Raw genomic sequence first — 8,432 nt, forward strand, 5'->3', positions numbered from 1 at the left:
TGGTAAGTTAGAAGAAAATGAACTCATGCCCTCAACTACCTTGTTTTCTTTGTCATGAGATGGGATTTTTATAGGGGGAAAAAATACCAGGAAAATAAAGAACTGCTTATAGGCTAGGAAGCACCGGAATGAACAATAAAATCTTTACCCTTGTAGAGTGGTCTTCTGGCTACATGCCATCTAATCTGAAAACCTAAGGAAAGCAAAGGGTTAAGCTTAGAGGGTGGGGTAAACTGAGGATAAGCAGTTCTTATTTTTAGGCTTTCAGGCAAGGATTGCTGTTCTTGTCTAATATTCATCTTTGGCTTGGTTTCATTCTTTTTGTTCTTCCAGGCTGGCAAATTAATACCAGACAAATTAACAAGAGAAAAATACAAGAAAAATTGAATAATAATATGCATCTCTCCAGCATAAAATGGAATACCAGTAAAACAAGTAATTTTTTCTTAAATAACTTCTACTATAAAGACAAATGAGGCTGGAAGAGGGAAAACTGGGTTTTGAAGATACAAATTGCTTACTCTATATTGATCAAATGATTTACCCTTCCATTTGATCAAGGGACACACCTTTACTATAATAGAGACATTTTATAAGTACATACAGTCAATTATTCTAGAAACTTAGAAAAAATTCAGACTTTAGAAATTCATCTTTGAAATAGTATTTATGCCATAAAGAATTATTCTAGGGTGGCAAATTTTACTGCTATCAAGGACAAATTGTTCTCATACTTTAGGATTATTTTCTGGGGTTGTGGTCTAAGTAGGTGGTATACAGCTTGGATATGTTTTATAAAGAACTTTCTATAGCAAATGTCATGGATGACATCAGCATTGACTTATGAGGCAGTGGAAGAGATCATGGATTTCAGGAGACGGTTTCAAATTTATCTGAAGGAGGGGTAGAATGCTGGGTTATTTGACTCATAGTTTCCAAATACATATAGAAATAAATATGTGATCCTTGAAATTATAGTTTAAGGATTAGAGTATAGAGAACAGAATGATTGACTCAAATTTGATATATAACGACTGTCAAAATTAACATATCACATTTCTAAGGCAATTAATATCATAGCTACATCTAGAATGAAAGCAGATATAGATTGAGGACTGAATTATAAGGTACTACAAAAGGAGTTAAGTTCCTACTAGGGTTCAATGCCCAGCACTCCATATGATCCTCTGAACCCCTTCCGGAGTGATTGCTAAGCAGTCAGTCAGAAGTCTGGAGAGCTGCTGAGTGTAAACACAAGCCAACAACCAAAGTAACAAACAAGAAAATAAAGTACATGCCATGTCCAAAATATATTGAACTGACCTTTTTAAGATGTGTCACTTTAGTAAGTAGATTATTTTGAGCTGAGGTCAATTGGTGCCCTGAAAACTAACAAGGAACTTTTACCACTCTCTTAAATTCTCAAAGCAATAAAAGACATTTTTACAATAATTCTCAGAGACAAAAGTGATGAGGGCTGGAAGGTCCAGATCACAACATGAAGCTCACCACAAAGAATGGTGAGTGTAGTTAGAGAAATAACTACACTGAGAACTATCATAACACTGTGAATGAATGAGGGAAATAGAAAGCCTATCTAGAGTACAGACGGAGGTGGGGTGTGGAGGAGGGAGATTTGGGACATTGGTGATGGGAATTTTGCACTGGTGAAGGAGGGTGTTCTTTACATGACTGAAACCCAACTACAATCATATATGTAGTAAAGGTGTTTAAATAAAGATATTAATAAAAATATTCTGAAAAAAATTTTAAAACAGTGAATGTTAGGGGTGATATCCATAACTATGGTATTGCGAGAAATAATCTTTTTGTCAGAGAAACCTATCAATATGCTAAAACAAGCATGGAATAGTAAAATATATAACAAATCATATAACAAATTCAGTTAGTAATACATAAAAATAATAGAACGTCAAATATATTATATGATTTCTTTAGATGTTGTCACATAAATCTCTTAATTTCTTATTTTTTCCTGTTAACTATCTAATGTTAATACCTTAGTCAGCTGGAGAAGAACATAGCAGGGCAGATATGGTTGCCTCTTTTCATATATATATTTCATATATATATATATATATATATATATTTTCATATATATATATATACACTTTTTTGTTTCCTAGGATGTGCAATGCCTTTTGACAAGTTGACATATGATTACATAATCTAGCTCTGTTTCCTAAATATTCTTTTTCGCTCTAGAATATCTCAATTTTAGCTATTGTAAGAATACAATAAGAACTGCATGAGGCATCAAAGAAATCCTTCTAAAAGCCACACATTTTTACAATGAATACTTTCTTGGTAAAAAATGGTATTACGTACATTTTCCCCATTGTGTTGTAGTTAGATAAAAATGATCATTTGTCCTGGAATTCTATTTTCTTCATATTATTGATCTGAGCAGTACCATTAAGTGGAAGAATGCCTCTTAGATAATTTTATTATTTTATCTACTAAAATAATATCAAATAAACACTTTAGATATCTCTTATTGCTCTTTCTGCAGTTTTAACATGTAGAGGAATATTAACAGAAAATATCAACATTGTCTTAGAAATATTAATATATCCTCAAATATAGTACTTTCAGGCACTATGATCTGCCTTGTATTTGTGAGGATCTTGAAAAATATCACAGAAGATGTAATTGGTACATAGTTATTGAGTTCTACAATTTATAGAACTGATTTTTAATAAGACAATAGACTATAATTCATTATTTCTAGAGAAGCAGATTTTCTGTTTTAAATAATTAATTATATTATAAATATGCATAGAAATAGAGTAAACAAATTATAGGAAAATAGTTAATTTAATTTTATGTTTTTGTGATTAGGGAAGATTTAATATTATACTTTCTCCTTTGTAGGATTTATTAATGATATCCAGGTTGTTGTTGATTTTTGTTTGTTTTCTCTTTGAGTGTTTATTTTCTCAACTGAAAATTTAGATGGGAAGCTAAATAGAAGTTTTAATAGAAAAGTTTTAAATATGATATCTAATATATTGAAATGTTTAGATGGAAATTTTTAAAACCTGACAGCAACAGGGTTTCCCTTTCAATCCTTTTATGAAAAAGTACATAGGAGAATATTATGGTTAACCCTAAATATGATAGCTAACCAATATTCCTTAATTTATCATATTCTTCCCTCTTTATTCTTTATTAAATATAGGGAAAGTACATAATTATAGATATTTTTTGGCTTATCATTTCCTTTTGAAGTCTTTGACAAATAAAACTTATATTAAGTATTTCTTGGGCTAATCTCTGCTTAAACTATCAATTCTGTTTGCAGAAAAAATTAGGAACTTCAAAAGGATTAAGAAAAGCTTTTGGCTTATACAAAGTTTATGCACATTTTCTTATTTCTTTTCCCTTTCTCCTAACTTTATTTCCTTTCTTCTCTCTCCTTCCTTCCCTCCTCCCTTCATTCTTCCTCCCTCCCTCTCTCCCTTCCAACCTCCTACTCTCACTTCTTCCCTCCCACCCTCACTACTTCCCTTCCACCCTCCCTTCGTTCTATTCTCCCTCCCTTCTATTCTCCCTCCCTCCCTTCTTCCCTTCCACTCTTCCTTCCTTCCTCCCGTCTTCCCTCCCTCTCTACTAACCTCCCTCCCTCACTTCATCCCTTTCACTCTTCCTTCGTTCCTCCCTCCCTCCCTTCTTCCCTTCCTTCTTTCCTTCCTCACAAATTCTTAATAGTTATTAGTCATATCCTTAGAAGTTAGAAGCAAATAACATATAAGTAGTAGATTAAATAAGCTCAATTTTCTTAGAATGTACCAACTTAAGGTGGTTTTTTTTATAAGTGAAGTATTTTGAACTGAGGTCTATTGAGTTCCTTTAAGGTCACAAGAGATTTTTACCCCTCTGTTAACTACCCTTAGATATAAAAATTGGTGGTCTTATTCAGAAAATTAGGGGTATTATCTATATATAGTATAGGAAGTAATTACAAAGTTTTTTATCATCATATATTTCACCCTTTCCTCTTATTTTGGGAGGGCACATCTGTCAGTGAACAGGGCTTATTCTTGGTTCAGTGCTCAGGGATCACATGGCAGTTTCAGGGATTGATAGATAACATTATTATTATTATATTATATGATATAATATATTATATAATATATTTATATGTACTATATTACATAGTAATGTAATATAAAATAAAATATTCTACTTTATATATATTTTATATGTACCACAGTATATATATTTTTTGGTTTTGGGGCCACACTCAGTGATGCTCAGGGGTTACTCCTGGCTATGCGCTCAGCAATCATTTCTGGCTTTGGGGACAATATGGTACACTGGGGGACCGAACTGTTGTTTGTCCTAGGTTAGCAGTGTGCAAGGCAAACACCCTACCACTTGTGCACTGTTCCGGCCCCAAGGAAGTCATATATACTACCTCAAATGAAATACATTTTCAAAACCTGCATTTTATAAGATGGAAAAATATTTGAGATGAGTTGAAGAGAGGCAAATTCTGGTGCAAGTGTTAAGCACGTCTGCTAGACTTTGAACATCATTTTCATAAATAGTAATTTTCTTCAGTGAACATGATGGAATGAATTGTCCAGAGTGTTCTAAGAAAGTCATTTAAACAGAATATTAAATAGAGGAGGTGAGGATTTTCTTTGGTAGATTGTAGAAGACCCCGAGAAAAGCAGTGAAGTACTGAGCAAAAGAACATAGCTATATTAGAGTAAATCTGTGTCTCTGGAACATATTGCAGAATTATAGCTGTAGGATTAGTTATGAGAGCAGAGAAAGCATCCAGAGTAAAAAGAAGCTCTGGGCTTTTGAAACTAAGATTTGAAGGTAAGATTATTTAGTAATAGTTCCTTACAGTGAGCAATAAGTTCTAAGTGATCTTCTGAATTGCTCCCAATTTACTTAATGAAAATGAAAAAATGAGGACAAAATAAATCTTAAACTCCATAAGACACACATTAAAGAAAGTAAGAATAGAAAAAGAAAAATCTCTTTTATATCAAGATTTTATCATTTGCTTTCAAAAAAGGAAAAAAAGTGTAGAGTGATCTTTTTTGCATATGCTATTTCAAAAATGCCTCTGACTCAAAAGTAGTCTATAGGTCAGAACAGCATATTTTAAAATGGGATATTATGAACTTTTTCAGAGTCTTGCCTCCACAGCTTGGTTATTATTCTCTCCACTGTCCCTCTAGGTGGAATTATTGATATAGTTGTTAGGGGAATTTTCATGAATTCAGCAGACCGCAATTTTGTAGATGGATGCAATGCTGTAGGTGGACAAAGTGAGTCACAACAAGAGAAGTAGGTCTCCTGTGTGTCCCATAAATTATGTTCTAGTTATTTCTTTGGATAACTCTCCAATTATGTTGTAGGTCACCTGACTCCTGGCTATGTTGCCAAGTGATTGAGGTGACTAAAGTAAAATGGGTAATGAGGTAAGTAGCCTCAAGAGAAGAGTGCTACTGCCTTCCCTCTAGGCATGCCTTGGTCATACAGGAAAATGTCTCCAAGAGATTGTAGCTTTTACCACCACTACAGGGTGTGAACCCCAATAGAATTACTAGGCAACCAACAAGCTGTCCTGAAGTTCACTGGCTCTATGTGGCTTGGAAACTGATCCCCACTATCCAAGGTTTTGGGGAGGTCAAACTACAGTGAAGGGCTTGCTCTTTGTAGAAGGAAAATCAGTCCTAATCTCTGCCCAACTTTTCAAGTCTCATAGCCCTTCCTTATAGAAAAGAAATACAGGATGTGAGAAATAGTGTAGCAAAATCATTTTACATAGAGAATGTGGAAAGAAATGAGAGAATGAGAGAGAGAATGAGTACCAGAAAACACAAGCTTCAAAATTGGAGGAAGAGCAATGAGTACATCTTATATTACATTGAGACACAACCAATGAAGCTGGAGGACACAATGTTGAATTTATAATTGGGATTTTCAAGAATTATACCACTTGGGGTTTTGAGGCTCAGGTAGACCAAGAAGAGCCTCAAACTCTGGCGATTTTTTCCATATTATTATCACAATCTTTTGCTCTTTGAACATCTTTTCTGGCAGTGGGGAGTTGTATGACAGGTTCTGCATCTTTGTGCTTGAAAACCTCTTTAAATCACACCTTGGTTTTAGAACTCGTCTCCCCCAAATTATTATCAGGAGCACCTATCTGTTTACTGCCTGGAACAAGAAGCATATGATGAGTGAATACGGATATATACCCCTGAATAGCAGTAATATTTTCCAGTTCAAAACTACCAAACCAGTCAAAAGAAGTAGAACAGATAGAATATAATGAGGTCTTGAATATGATTGAATATGATTGTAACACAGGACCAATAAGAACATATTTCTTCAAACTGTGAAGTGAAAAATGTTTGGCTATTACTAGCAAATGTTCTTTTATCCATTGGCTCATTAGATTTTTAAGTGCCAAAATATTTAAGTGCAAATGTGTAAGATGATTTACAAGAAATATATAGGACTTAAAACAAAGTCCTGCTTGAATGCAGCATAAAAATTACTATACTAGAGAGAGGCCAACCACAAGTTTAGAAAAAAAATAAAGATCAAATCACAGGTGAAGATCAGATGGATAATTGGGGGTTTATTTTTGACATTCTGGAAAATACAACAATTTTATGTTGTGGCTTTAACTTTCATTTATCTGATGACTAACAAAGCTACATTTATCCATATATTACTGTGTAGTCTATTTGTTATTTTCTTCTGTTAACTGATTGCTTTTTTAAAACTAATTCTATTGTATTGAATTATTTTATTGACTTTAAAAAGTTATAATTTTTGGATATAAGATCTTATTACATATATATGTCTGAATGTCTTATTTTTTTTTACAAATACTGTGTTATTATTTATTGTTTGTACTTTCTATTTTTTGTTCTAAGGGAATAAAGACATGAACCATTATTGTATTTTAACAGCTTTATTTTTTACTAGGACATCATAGATTTATATGGACTTGTCATTATAATTATATACACACACTTACTTCTTCTTTACTTAAAAATTTTCTTTTATGGGGCTAAATTCAGTGTTCTTTTGAAAGCTATTCTCAGTTCTGAGGTCAGGGGTCACTTTTTATAATTCTTAGAAAACCAAGATTTTCAGGGAATAAAATAAATATTTTTTATTAAGGTTTCTATCTCATTGTTTTTGGGAAAATATAATGGAAGCATTCTTAACTTTCTCAACCTTCTCTAGTTAGACAAGTTTTCTAGTTTCTAATATTAAATTCAACTTTTGATTTTTGGGACTTTATAATTAGTGCTGTCATCAAATCAATAGGAATTATTGATATCTCTTCTACTTTTTGTGATTCCTACATTTTATAAACTAGATATGTTAGAAAAATGAAGGGATTGCTTTATGAGCAAAGATTCTCAAGTTTCACCTTAGAGATTTTAACTCAGGACATATGTGTAGGGTCTGGGAATAAATATTTTCAATATTTTTTCTAAGAAATTCTATCATAACAGTGGTGTAAATGGTAGGGTGTTTGCCTGGAACGTGCTAACCTAGGATAGACTGTGGTTCGATCCCCTGGCAATCCATATGGTTCCCCAAGCCAGGATCGATTTCTGAGTGCATAGCCAGAAGTAACCTCTGAGAGTCACTGGGTGCAGCCCAAAAACAAACAAACAAACAAAAAAACAAAACAAAAAAAAGAAAAAAGAAAAGAAAAGAAAAGAAATTTTATTATTATTTGAGTTTGAAAGGAAATGACTTAATTTAGAACACTTACATATTTTATAGTTCTGATTTCTTCTATATATTTTAAAAGTGTCTTGTGGCAATACTGAATACACAGAGTTTATTTCTGGTGCTCAGGAATGAGTCTAGGTAATGCTTGGGGAGGACCATGTGTAGTATGGAATTGAAATGGGTTGGCTTTGTGCAAGGAAAGCACCTTGCCACCAAATAATATGATCTTTCTAATTTTGATTTTTAAAATATTTATTTTTTTACTCCCCCCTAAAATATTTATTTTTATAAAACCTAAGAACAACTGGCTACATCTTTTTGGTTATAAAACCAAATTTTATTTTTTTCTTTGTTTTAACATTTCATAACAACTTTTAAGAATGTGCAGATCTCTAGAATATCTTGATTATTGGTTATTGTGAGTAGAGAACTTTTTGAAAATGTGATAGCAATCTTCTACACATTATTGCTTTAAGTTCTTTAACCTTAAGGACAATTTTATCATGTGCTGCAACTGTTTAAAAAATATCCTATCTAGCATTTTTAAGGTGACAGTATGAAATTTATTGGATGAAAATGAAAACCAACAGCTGGAGGCTTTGGAAAATGTTCATGAACAAGATGTCCCATATATGCAACTTGTGGGAAATTTTAAAATAAAAATGTTCTCCATTCTGAAG

The sequence above is a fragment of the Suncus etruscus genome, chromosome 13, assembly GCF_024139225.1.
Source record: "Suncus etruscus isolate mSunEtr1 chromosome 13, mSunEtr1.pri.cur, whole genome shotgun sequence".
Classification (NCBI taxonomy): domain Eukaryota; kingdom Metazoa; phylum Chordata; class Mammalia; order Eulipotyphla; family Soricidae; genus Suncus; species Suncus etruscus.